The following is a 13,787-nucleotide window of genomic DNA, read 5'->3' as shown; positions in this document are numbered from 1 at the left end:
ATTCACGACCCTCTGAGAGAAGAAATTCCTCCTCATCTCCGTTTTAAATGGGCGACCTCTTATTCCGAAACTATGATACCTGGTTCTAGATTCCCCCCACGAGGGGAAACATCCTCGCTGCATCTACCCTGTCCAGCCCCCTCAGAGTCTCAATAAGATCACCTCTCATTCTTCTAAACTGCAATGAATATAGGCCCAACCTGCTCAACCTTTCTTCATATGCCAACCCCTTCATCTCAGGAATCAACCTCGTGAACCTTCTCTGAACTGCCTCCAAGGCAAGTATATCCCTCCTTAAATAAGGAGACCAAACCTGTACGCAGAAGGAGCCCCGCCTCCCCATTTTAGACACTCCACAGGCAATCCTCCTTTGCTGGACCTCCTTTAGCATCACCTCCGTGACTCCCTCATCAAAGGGGAAAACCCTCGCTCTGCCTCGGCTCCTGCAACTTGCTTTGGCCATCTCGGCTTTGAGTGTTGAACTATTCTCACCAAACGTTCACCCTCCAGATCCAAACTGGTCACAACCTCTTTATGCCTTAGCCGCAGCCCTTTCTATCTCCTGCTCCACAGAGTGTCTCACCCCCCACAACAAACAAGCCCAATGGACAGTGCCCAATCTGGCAATGGGTGGACTCGCACTATGTACATATATATTTATGTATATACAGGAAGTCTCCTCGACACATTCTCAGTGCAACCAGCTTGTGCTTTTGCATGTGACCATGAGATTTACTGTTAATTTTATGGGTAATCCTGTGAACTTTTGTCAATGTTTTATGTGTTGGTTGTGAGATACGTTTTATTTTTAGGGGTATATTGGCAATGAACTGTCATGGCAGCTGCACCTTCGAGTTTTCTTGTTGGCTGGAATGAGACTGGAAAGAGAATTGACCCTGGGGAAGAAAGGGTGTGTGCAATGTGACCGGTGAGCAACAGAAGTCGAGAATAAGCAATCAGAGAGGGGAAAAGCACAGAGAGTAAAATACTCTTACGGGGAGATCCAATTGGGGTATTTAAGATGATTAAAGGAGTTGATCGGGTAGGTAGAGAGAAATGATTCCTTCTGGTGGGAGAGTCCAGGACATGGGGGCTTAACCTTAAAATTAGAGCCAGGCCATTCAGGGGTGATGTCAGGAAGCACTTCCTCACACACAAAGGGTCGTGGGAAATCTGGGACTCTCTCCCCCAAAAAGCTGTTGAGGCTGGGCGGTCAGTTGAAAATTTCAACACTGAAATTGATAGATTTTTGGTTACGGAACCAAGGCGGACAGATTGAGTTGAGATACAGAGCAGTCACGATCTGATTGAATGGTGGAACAGGCTCGAGGGGCTGAATGGCCTCCTCCTGCTCCTGCGTTCCTTAACCAATGAGGAAGGAGGAAAACGTGTCTTGACAATAACAGGGTGGAAGATAGGCTCAATAGCTGGATGGCCGTGATGTAAATATTATACATCATGAGTGGGTGCACTGTTTAGTTGCCTATTGGTGGGTGTGCGGCCATGGTCTCTGACCATTCTTTTGGTGAGTGTTTGGAAAGGATAAGAGGGAAGTGTTCTTTCTGTATCTAACACCTGCAGGTTTTGTGGTAAAGGAGTCCCAGTATTATCTGGTGGGTGGTGATGGTGTCCCTGGTCCTTGATTTTGGGAACAGCCTGCCATTCGTCAGATTCCATTCCACAACTAAATACATTTTGGTGCCACCCAAGGAGATACCACAGCACTAGCTCCGAGTGGAAAACGTGATGTTCAAACTTACGCAAGCTTTTATATTTAGGTAGACCCAACCTTGGTAGACTCATTGACTTTGGTTTAACTCTTGCTCCCCATTGATTCATAATGTCTTGGTTACTACTGTCGCTGTAAATCTATATAAAAAATATATATAAGGTTTCACATTCAAGACCAGCTGGTCAAACGCCCTCACTGTTGAGAGGTGCTTGTTGTCTAAGGGGAAAAGTCATTACACAGAGATAATTGGTCTTCTCGGCCTCCGGGGCACCGTTTATTATGCGCCCACAACTTTCTTGGTGCCCGTCTTTCCTCACGGCATTTGGCGGGCGAACGACTGCCATCTGTGGCAGGACTGAGAGTAACCAACTTGACTTTCTGGTCTGTTATATGGAGTGTTTGATCCTTGTCTGTTCAGTGGGGAGGGGAGGGGAGGGGAGGGGGGGCATCCCATTCTTGATATTCTGGCAGTGGTCTGTATGCAGTTCTTTATCTAGTGGTCTTTGTGCTGTTGACATTTATAGACTATAGGGGCGGGGGTGGTTGGGTGACGGGGAGGGGGCCTGGGTTGGATGTATATGTATAACCTTGATGGTCCAGTAGCGGGTGTGCCTATCTGTTTAATCAGCAGTTCTGCTGAGGTGGGTGGCTCAGAGAGTTTAGTCTCTGGTTGTTTACTGGTGAATATGCGTCTTTATTCTTGCGGGGGAGGGGGGGCGGGGAGTGGGTCAGTGTCTGTGATCCCTGTTGGTGTCGAGAGGTTCACACATCGACCTTTCATTGTCAGGATTATGCTTTGACTTTGCTGAATATTAGTGTTACTAAAGTTGAAACTTGTTACCCCCCCGTCTTCCAAAAACAAAGCTGGGTCTGGTAAAAAAAATGACATTTGTATTGTATTGGCTTCCACATCGATGTAACTATGGAGGTTTGTGGATTGGATTGCAACAGTGAGTGCCTGAGTCATCTCCCTTAGAGGTTGCTAAGTTCAACAGACTCTAAAGGAATGTCCTTTAAAAGAGATATTTTAGTTCGTGAGGGCTGGATTTTCGGTTGGAGGCTTCTTCGGGTGCTAAGCAACAGGGCGGTAATTTCTGCGCCGGGAAATAGTTTGCGTCGGGTGTCCACACGATTCACCAGCCGGGCCCCGAGTGTGGAGCGGAGCGCTAAGGGAGGTGTTACCTCTCCTCGGGCGCTAGGCCGGCTGAGCACCTGAAAACCACAAGTGAAAGAGCCGGCCTCCCTGCAAAATAACATCAGGACACAAAACCCACAAAACATTCCCAATATATTACTGAATCCAAATAAAGAGAAATCGCCAAAACAAAAACAAAATGTAAACAATCACACTTACCTCAGGCAGTCATCCATCCCCTCACTACCGCCGGAACGTCTCGGACCGCCTGCTTTCCCAGGGGGTCTCACCGCGGGGTGCTACGGCTTGACCGCCCGCTTTCCCAGGGGGTCTCACCGCGGGGCGCTACAGTTCGACCGCCCGCTTTCCCAGGGGGTCTCACCGCGGGGCGCTACAGTTCGACCGCCCGCTTTCCCAGGGGGTCTCACCGCGGGGCGCTATAGCTTGACCGCCCGCTTTCCCAGGGGGTCTCACCGTGGGGCGCTACAGTTCAACCGCCCGCTTTCCCAGGGGGTCTCACCGCGGGGCGCGACGGGTGCCGCTCCAACCAAATTCTCACACCGTTGTCGAAACCAGGGTGGGGGGTTGCACTCCGGCACAACGTTCCCGGGTGGTACTGCTGAGCGCCGATGCAAAAACTGGCACCAAATGTCCCGGCGGGGCGCTGGAGGCTGGCCACCCAGGCGGTAACCATTTCCACACCTATCACCGCCATTCCCCGCGGGCCACCAACAGAGGCCGAATCAAAACCAAAATCCAGCCCGCAGCCTTTTAACGGCAGCAGGCCATTTCTTTCGGGCGGTTGAACCCGCTCCTCTTCGCTTGGGCCTCCTGATAGTATGCACGATCCCAGCTGAGGGGGAGGGGAGAAGGTGGGTGACCTGCGCCCGCCAAGGCTGCCCTGAAACCTAGCAGGAGATACACTCGCGAGCAGAAGTCTCACTGTGGAGAAACACCAGGTCTCCACGCATTACATCCCCAGATCGAACCGCTGAAGTCAGCAAATCCCGTGTTCATAAAGAGCAGAGGGGCCATCCAGCCCAGAGGCATTGTGGGAGGGTGAGGGTGGATAAACTGCAGCTTTAGCCCCTTTGCAAGGCTTAGAATTGTTTTGTGAATACAGCCCACTGGTCCAGACGCCTTAAAACCTTTTTTGAGTACCTACCGAGTGTGTATCACAGCTTTTCTGCCACACATTATCTTTGAAAATGTTGCTGTACAAGATTATCACTCTCAATTTTGTAAAGCAGAAGGAAAATTAAAAAAAAGGCTGCAGCCAGTTTTAATAGTAGACTGTGTGTTGATTTGAGAAAGCGCTTCCATGTACTTCTGTCGTGCCTAATTCACAATAAGCCATCCAAAGAAAGAAAGACTTGCATTTAAAAAGAAGCACTCATTACCTCAGGACGTCCCAAAGCGCTTTACAGCCAGTGAAATATTTTTGAGGAGTGGTCACTGTTGTAATGTGGGAAACACAGCAGCCAATTTGCACACAGCAAGATCCCACAAACAGCAATGCGATAATGACCAGATAATCTTTTTTAAGTGATGTTGGTTGAGGAATAAGTGTTTGCCAGGACACTGGAGGGGAACTCCACTGCTGTTCTTCAAAATAGTGCCATGGGATCTTTTACTTCCACCTGAGAGAAGAGAAAGACAGAGTTGCATTTATGTAGCGCCTTTCACGACCGCCAGACGTCGCGAAGTGCTTTGCAGCCAATGAAGTGCTTTTGGAGTGTTGTAAAGTGGGAAACACGACAGCCAACTTGCACACAAGCAAGCTCCCACAAACAGCAATGGGATAATGACCAGCTAATCTATTTTTGTTAGGTTGAGGGCAGATGGGGCCTCGGTTTAACGTTTTATCTGAAAGTCGGCACCTCCGACAGTGCAGCACTCCCTCAATACTGTCACTGGGAGATTTTGTGCTCGAGTGGAGCGGGACTTTAACCCACAACCTTCTGCCTTCGAGGCGAGAGTGCTACCCACTGAGCCATGGTTAACACTAGAGCTCCCCTTTCCAACTCGATCACCCTGCGATCTGCCATTGGATGCACAGATCTATCCTGTAGTTGGCTTATCCTCAATGCTGCAGATTTCTGGCATCATTAACCGATGATGTCGCCGTACATCCATGAGCCAGATGAAGTTGACGCCGTGTTGCCTGGATGAGTCCCGAGTGACTCAGTTGGTGAGTGTGCTGCCTGGCATGGAAGTGAGCAGGCATGTCCAAGCTTCATCCATGAGCTGTCAATCTCATCTATCGCATCTCTCAGTTAGGGAGTGAAAAATATCAGCCAGGGTTCCTGCTCCTGGTTGTAATGTATTTGTTTCAGGGGGTTTTTGCTTCAGAATTCATAGCAACACATTGCTATTAAGAACTAGTCGGTTTATTAACAAAGGTTTAACAATCACACTACGCATTACCAGTTCATCCACTAGGCTCACAACTGCATACCTCATCGTGGATGACCTAGACCCAGCTGGCTGAGGTTTTATTGAGCCTTATGAACAGCACGCTAAGCCATTCACAATGCAACAGCACCACAAGCCCGTGAGCATACTCACAGGTGCATACATTACACTGGTAACTAGGGAAAGCACATGTACGGATGTTAAACTCAACTCCAATTCCTCCCCGTGATCAAACTGTCTGCTGACACTCACTGTCCAGGTAATGGCCATTCAGATGAGGTATCAGAGAGTTGTTGAAACTCGTGCAACTGAAGCAAAAACCCCCTGAAACAAATACATTACAACCAGGAGCAGGAACCCTGGCTGATATTTTTCACTCCCTAACTGAGAGATGCGATAGATGAGATTGACAGCTCATGGATGAAGCTTGGACATGCCTGCTCACTTCCATGCCAGGCAGCACACTCACCAACTGAGCCACTCGGGACTCATCCAGGCAACACAACGTCAACTTCATCTGGCTCATGGATGTACGGCGACATCATCGGTTAATGATGTCATAAATCTGCAGCATTGAGGATGACGCCTTAAGATAAGCACAAGATAATTAAGGATACTTAAATCCTTCATCCAAAAGCATCAGAAAACCCTCCCATTTGCAACATCCAATTGTTTCTTCAATGAACTTCCTGGCATCCATTCGAAATTGGCGTTTTACTATTTTGGGTCAAAACTGTTCCTCTGGTGGGGGTATCATGAGCATGGGAACAGGTTTCTTAAAATCAGAGTAAGGTCAATCAAGAGTGAAATCAGGAAGTGCTCTATCACACAAAGGGCAGCAGAAACTTGGAATTCTCTCCCCCAAAAGGCTGTGGATGCTGGGGACAATTGGGGCTCTCAAGGCTGGGATCGCTAGCTTTTTGTTGAGTAAGGGTATCGAGAGATATGGAGCAATGGGGGTAAATGGAGTTGAGGTGCAGATCAGCCATGATCTAGTTGAATGGCGGTGTAGGCTCGATGGTGTTAAATGGTGAGTAGGTTCGAGGGGCTGAATGGCCTGCTCCTGTTCCCAATGTTCCTAGATTTTGAACTTCACCAAAATCATCTCTCTGATGCCTCTTACCCAAGCTGAGAAGCTCAAGTATCTGTAGCCCTTCCTGCTAGCACAGACCCCTGACATGGCGATCAGCCTCATGGTATCCTCTGCACTGCCTTTTAAGAAGAGTAAAAACAAAGATTATTTGTGAAGTTTACGTGAGACACAGAGCACCATCTGTGACAACTCGAAGCGTGTGTGTGAAATTGCATTACCTGCCTACCATCCCAATGAGACAAAGGAGAGGCTTTAACAACATTTAGATTTCCATGCCCATCTATTTGGCAGGAATAGCTTGAAGTATATTACTTGTCACCGCGACTTTACAGATTATGTCCTTGCATTTCACATCTCAGTAATCGTGAATAATGCAGTCAGAAGCATGCAGTCTAATGCGATTGGATCGAGAGAGGGCAATCCAGAATAAACCGTCAGAGGGTAACACTTAAGGGCATCTTTTCTGAATTCTCCATCCGATTCTATACTTGAACCATGCTCGTGCACATCCATGCTGCCCTTTGAGCCTGCACCGCCATTCAATATGATCCCGGCTGATCCTCTATCTCAACACCATGGGCCCAAGTTTCCACACGATAAAAAACGGGCGCCCCTCCGAGCTGGGCGCCCGTTTTTTGCGCCTAAAACGGCGCCTAAAAAAAAACGAGCGATTCTGGAGCACCCTGCAGTTCCTTGTCTGTTTGGCGCGGCGCCCAGGGGGGCGGAGCCTACACTCGCGCCGATTTTGTAAGTGGGAGGGGGCGGGTACTATTTAAATTAGTTTTTTTCCTGCCGGCAACCCTGCGCGTGCGCGTTGGAGCGTTCGAGCACGCGCAGTGTGAAGGAAACATTGGCACTCGGCCATTTTTGTAGTTCTTTGTAGCTGTTTAATTTTTGAACATTTTTTTAATAAAAGCACATTGCCATCAGTACATCAGCACTTGCAGCCTTCTCACTGTCTCGTTCCTCCCACCCCCCGCGGGAGAAACGGGCGCCTCCTCTCCCTCTCCCCCCCCCCCCCCCCCCGGCGGGAAGAACGGGCGCCTCCTCTCCCCTCCCCCCCCCCGCGGGAAGAACGGGCGCCTCCCTCCCTCTCCCCCCCCCCCCCCCCCCCGGTGGGAAGAACGGGCGCCTCCTCTCCCCTCCCCCCCCGCGGGAAGAACGGGCGCCTCCTCTCCCCTCCCCCCCCCCCCGCGGGCAGAACGGGAGCCTCCCCCCCCCCCGCGGGAAAGAACGGGCGCCTCCTCCTCCCCCCGCCCCGCGCGAAGAACGGGCGCCTCAGGCTGACTGCAGCATTCTCCGTGCCTGAAGCACTTTCACACAGGTAGGAAGATGGTTTATTTAATCTTTTCTTTGCTTATAAATGTTTATTCAGGTTGGATTTATTTGTATAATATTTGTAGAAGTATAAATAAGGATTTATTGTAGAATTTAATGACTTCCCCTCCCCCCCCCCCCCCACCTCGTTCTGGACGCCTAATTTGTAACCTGCGCCTGATTTTTTAATGTGTAGAACAGGTTTTTTCAGTTCTACAAAAATCTTCACTTGCTCCATTCTAACTTAGTTTGGAGTACGTTTTCACTGTGGAAACTTTGAAATCAGGCGTCAGTGGACACGCCCCCTTTTGAAGAAAAAATTCTGTTCCAAAGTAGAACTGTTCTACCTGACTAGAACTGCAGAAAAAAAAATGTGGAGAATTGCGATTTCTAAGATAGTCCGTTCTCCACCAGTTGCTCCTAAAAATTAGGCGCAAATCATGTGGAAACTTGGGCCCCATATTCCCACTTTCTCCCCATGCCCCTTGATGCCTTTTGTGTCGAGAAATCTATCTATCTACCTCTTAAATATATTCAGCCACTGCCCGCCACCCTTAAAAAGACCCATTTATTCCGACTCTGTTTCCTGTCAGTTAACGAATTTTTAATCCATGCCAGTATATTACCCCCAATCCTATGTGCTTTAATTTTGCATAGGTTCACCACCCTCTGAGTGAAGAAATTTCTCCTTATCTTAGTCCTAAATTTCCTACCCCGTATCCTGAGACTGTGACCCTTTGTTCTAGACTTCCCAGCCAAGGGAAACATCCTCCCCACATCCAGTCTGTCCAGCCCCGTCAGAATTTTATACGTTTCAATGAGATCCCCTCTCATTCTTCTAAACTCAAGTGAATACAGGCCTAGTCGACCCAATCTCTCCTCATACGACAGTCCTGCCATCCCAAGAATCAGTCTGGTGAACCTTCGCTGCACTCCCTCGATGGCAAGTATATCCTTTCTTGGGTAAAGAGACCAAAACTGCACACAATACTCCAGGTGCGGTCTCACCAAGGCCCTGTATAACTGCAGTAAGACATCCTTGCTCCTGTACTCAAATCCTCTTGCAATGAAGGCCAACATACCATTTGCCTTCCTAACTGCTTGCTGCACCTGCACGTTTGCTTTCAATGACTGGTGTACAAGCTCACACAGGTCCCTTTGTACATCGATACTTCCCAAGCTATCACCATTTAAATAATACTTTGTCTTCATGTTTTTCCTACCAAAGTGGATAACTTCATATTTATCCACATTATATTACATCTGCCATGTGTTTGCCCACTCACTCAACCTATCTAAATTGCCTTGAAGCATCTTTGCATCCTCCTCACAACTCACAATCCCACCTAGTTTTGTGTCGTCAACAAACTTGGAAATATTATATTTGGTTCCCTCATCCAAATCATTTATAATATATATATAGTGAATAGCTGGGGCCCAAGCACTGATCTCCATGGTACCCCATGGAGTCACTGCCCGCCACCCTGAAAAAGATCCGTTTATTCATATTCTCTGTTTCCTGTCAGTTAACCAATTTTCAATCCATGCCAATACATTACCCCCAATCCTATGTGCTTTAATTTTGCACTCTCTTATGTGGGACTTTATCAAAGGCCTTCTGAAAATCCAAATACACTACATCCACTGGTTCTCTCTTATCTATTCTATCAGTTACATCCTCAAAAAACTCCAGTAGGTTTGTCAAACATGATTTTCCTTTCATAAATCCATGTTGACTTTGTCTAATCCCATTGATATTATCCAAGTGTCCCGTTATCACATCCTTTATAATAGACTCCAGCATTTTCCCTACTACTGATGTTAGGCTAACCGGTCTGTAGTTCCTGTTTTTCTCTCTCCCTCCATCCAGTTGATTTCAGTACTTAATATTGTTGGCAGTACGCCGATGATTATCCCACCGGGAAACTCTACCCTCTGATGATAGTTTAATAATGGGAAGGGAGGGCTCCCCAGAGTTTACCCAGTAACTGAGCCGCAAAGACTTGGGGCCCGAAATTGGTGGACTCACCGAGTTTTCTTGGCGGTCTCGCTGGTTTCTGGGCGCTCACCCCTCCGGGCGAGTTTGGCGGAGTCCTCTCACCGGCTGGGTACCGTCCACTGGGCGTGCGCTGGCGTGCTACGCCCACAAGAGTGCTCCTGCCCGCCGAGCTGCCAGTTTGGTCCGGGCGGTCCTCTGCTCCAGCAGGGGAAAAGACAGCCACGTGGAGGCAGGTCTGACCTCAACGGTAGGTATGAAGACCTGCAAAAAAAAAAGGTTGGTGCACTTGTTTCCTTTACTTCTTTTGCAGGGATTTAGGTGGATGGGGTCCCCTGAAGGATTTTTGGTGGGTTTTTTGTTTTTGAAATTTTTTTATTTAATCAGATCCCCCCCTCCCTGTGCCCGACACTATCCTCGGTGGTACTGTGCCGAGGATCGCATTTGCTGCCCAGAATGGAAGCTACCGCCCGCAGCCGCCCAGAATTGCCGTGCAAGGCCCATTTTTGCCGCCGGGTAGTCTTTCCCACAATTTTTCATGAAACTTCCGCCCAAAGTACCGTCAGGATCTCAGCGGTCCTTTGGGCGGTAATTGGGCAGAGCTTAGCTTCCACCAAACTCGGGCCCATGGAATGTCCCAGGATTGCGACCTAGGCCATACTGAGTTAGCCAATCCCAACAAGGGGGAGGTGCCAATTAGCCATGGTGCTCCTGCTTTAAGGAAGGGGAAGTCAACTAGAGAAGCTGAGATTGTTCTCCTTAGAGCAGAGAAGGTTACAGAGAGATTTAATCGAGGTGTTCAAAAGCATGAGGGGTTTTGATAGAGTAGCTAAGGAGAAACTGTTTCTATTGTGTTCCTAACACAGATAAGGCTGCACACAGGGAGGTTAAAGTAACAGTGACCTCAGTCTTTATTAAGACACTCCAGAGTGAGGAACAGGCCTGAGGGGCCGGCTTATATACAGTGCTCCCAAGGGATGCTGGGATCCCTTGGGACTTCAGGGGATGCACTCCCTGGTGGCGGAACATGGGAATGCATGCTTTACAGATACACAACAGTTTCCACTGACAGGAAGGTCGGCAACCAGAGGACACAGATTTAAGATAAGTGGCTAAAGAACCAGAGGGGGGGGGGTGATGAGATTGTATTTTTCCACAGTGCCTTGTTATGATCTGGAACGTGCTGCTTGAAAGATGGTGGAAGCAGATTCAATAATAACTGTCAAAAGGAAATTGGCTAAATTCTTGAAAAGGAAAACATTTCAGGGCAATGGGGAAAGCGCAGTGGAGTGGGACTAATTGGAGAGCACTTTCCAAGAGCTTGCACAGGTACGATGGGCCAAATAGCCTCCTGTGCTGTAAGATTCTATGATTCTATCTCAGGTGGCAGAGAATAGACGGAACACCGCAGTTTATTTTTGTCACTATGGTGCCATACACAAGCAGCACACTACTGCAACACTCGGCCAAATTTCAACCAAAGTTGTCACAACACAGGTGCGAATGAGGCTGGCTATTTGACCATTGAGAAGGAGCTTGTAGTTCCCCCATTACAATATCCATTAGTTTCTTCAATGAATGCAGGGTTTTTGCCTGCACAGTCCTTTGCACATGTTGATCACAACTTTCTTTGACAAATAAAGAATCGCAGGGCATTTGGCCCATCGTGCCTGTGCAGACTCTTTGAAAGAGTATTCCAATTAGTTCCAATCACCCTTTCCTTCAACCACTGTCTGTCCTACCTGTGACAGAGACTGTCATTCCCGTATTGGACTGTACAGTCACCTGAGAACTCACCTTTAGAGTGGAAGCAAGTCTTCCTCGATTTCGAGGGGCTGCCTCAGATGATGATGAAGGGTCTCCCTGCTCTTGCCCCATAGCCCTGCAAATATTTACATAAGAACATAAGAATTAGGAACAAGCGTAGGCCATCTAGCCCCGCGAGCCTGCTCCGCCATTTAACAAGATCACGGCTGATCTGGCCGTGGACTCAGCTCCACTTATCCGCCCGCTCCCCATAACCCTTAATTCCCTTATTGGTTAAAAATCTATCTATCTGTGACTTGAATACATTCAATGAGCTAGCCTCATTGGGCAGAGAATTTCACAGATTCACAACCCTCTGGGAGAAGAAATTCCTTCTCAACTCGGTTTTAAATTGGCTCCCTCGTATTTTGAGGCTGTGCCCCCTAGTTCTAGTCTCTCCGAACAGTGGAAACAACCTCTCTGCCTCTATCTTGTCTATCCCTTTCATTATTTTAAATGTTTCTATAAGATCACCCCTCATCCTTCTGATCTCCAAGGAGTAAAGACCCAGTCTACTCAATCTATCATTATAAGGTAACCCCCTCATCTCCAGAATCAGCCTAGTGAATCGTCTCTGTACCCCCTCCAAAGCTAGTATATCCTTCCTTAAGTAAGGTGACCAAAACTGCACGCAGTACTCCAGGTGCGGCCTCACCAATACCCTATACAGTTGCAGAAGGACCTCCCAGCTTTTGTACTCCATCCCTCTCGCAATGAAGGCCAACATTCCATTCGCCTTCCTGATTACCTGTTGCACCTGCAAACTAACTTTTTGGGATTCATGCACAAGGACCCCCAGGTCCCTCTGCACCGCAGCATGTTGTAATTTCTCCCCATTCAAATAATATTCCCTTTTACTGTTTTTTTTCCCAAGGTGGATGACCTCACACTTTCTGACATTGTATTCCATTTGCCAAACCTTCGCCCATTCGCTTAACCTATCTAAATCTCTTTGCAGCCTCTCTGTGTCCTCTACACAACTCGCTTTCCCACTAATCTTTGTGTCATCTGCAAATTTTGTTACACTACACTCTGTCCCCTCTTCCAGCTCATCTATGTATATTGTAAACAGTTGTGGTCCCAGCACCGATCCCTGTGGCACACCACTAACCACCGATTTCCAACCCAAAAAGGACCCATTTATCCCGATTCTCTGCTTTCTGTTAGCCAGCCCATTCTCTATCCATGCTAATACATTTCCACTGACTCCGCGTACCTTTATCTTCTGCAGTAACCTTTTGTGTGGCACCTTATCGAATGCCTTTTGAAAATCTAAATACACCACATCCATCGGTACACCTCTATCCACTATGCTCGTTATATCCTCAAAGAATTCCAGTAAATTAGTTAAACAAGATTTCCCCTTCATGAATCCATGCTGCGTCTGCTTGATTGCACTATTCCTATCTAGATGTCCCGCTATTTCTTCCTTAATGATAGTTTCAAGCATTTTCCCCACTACAGATGTTAAACTAACCAGCCTATAGTTACCTGCCTTTTGTCTGCCCCCTTTTTTAAGCAGAGGCGTTACATTAGCTGCTTTCCAATCCGCTGGTACCTCCCCAGAGTCCAGAGAATTTTGGTAGATTATAACAAATGCATCTGCTATAACTTCCGCCATCTCTTTTAATACCCTGGGATGCATTTCATCAGGACCAGGGGACTTGTCTACCTTGAGTCCCATTAGCCTGTCCAGCACTCCCCCCTGGTGATAGTGATTGTCTCAAGGTCCTCCCTTCCCACATTCCTGTGACCAGCAATTTCTGGCATTGTTTCTGTGTCTTCCACTGTGAAGACCGAAGCAAAATAATTGTTTAAGGTGTCTGCCATTTCCACATTTCCCATTATTAAATCCCCCTTCTCATCTTCTAAGGGACCAACATTTACTTTAGTCACTCTTTTCCGTTTTATATATCTGTAAAAGCTTTTACTATCCATTTTTATGTTTTGCGCAAGTTTACCTTCGTAATCTATCTTTCCTTTCTTTATTGCTTTCTTAGTCATTCTTTGCTGTCGTTTAAAATTTTCCCAATCTTCTATTTTCCCACTAACCTTGGCCACCTTATACGCATTGGTTTTTAATTTGATACTCTCCTTTATTTCCTTGGTTATCCACGGCTGGTTATCCCTACTCTTACCGCCCTTCTTTTTCACTGGAAAATATTTTTGTTGAGCACTATGAAAGAGCTCCTTAAAAGTCCTCCACTGTTCCTCAATTGTGCCACCGTTTAGTCTGTGTTTCCAGTCTACTTTAGCCAACTCTGCCCTCATCCCACTGTAGTCCCCTATGTTT

Source organism: Pristiophorus japonicus, chromosome 14 (assembly GCF_044704955.1).
Source record: "Pristiophorus japonicus isolate sPriJap1 chromosome 14, sPriJap1.hap1, whole genome shotgun sequence".
Lineage (NCBI taxonomy): Eukaryota > Metazoa > Chordata > Chondrichthyes > Pristiophoridae > Pristiophorus > Pristiophorus japonicus.
Note: the sequence above shows the minus strand (reverse complement) of the source record.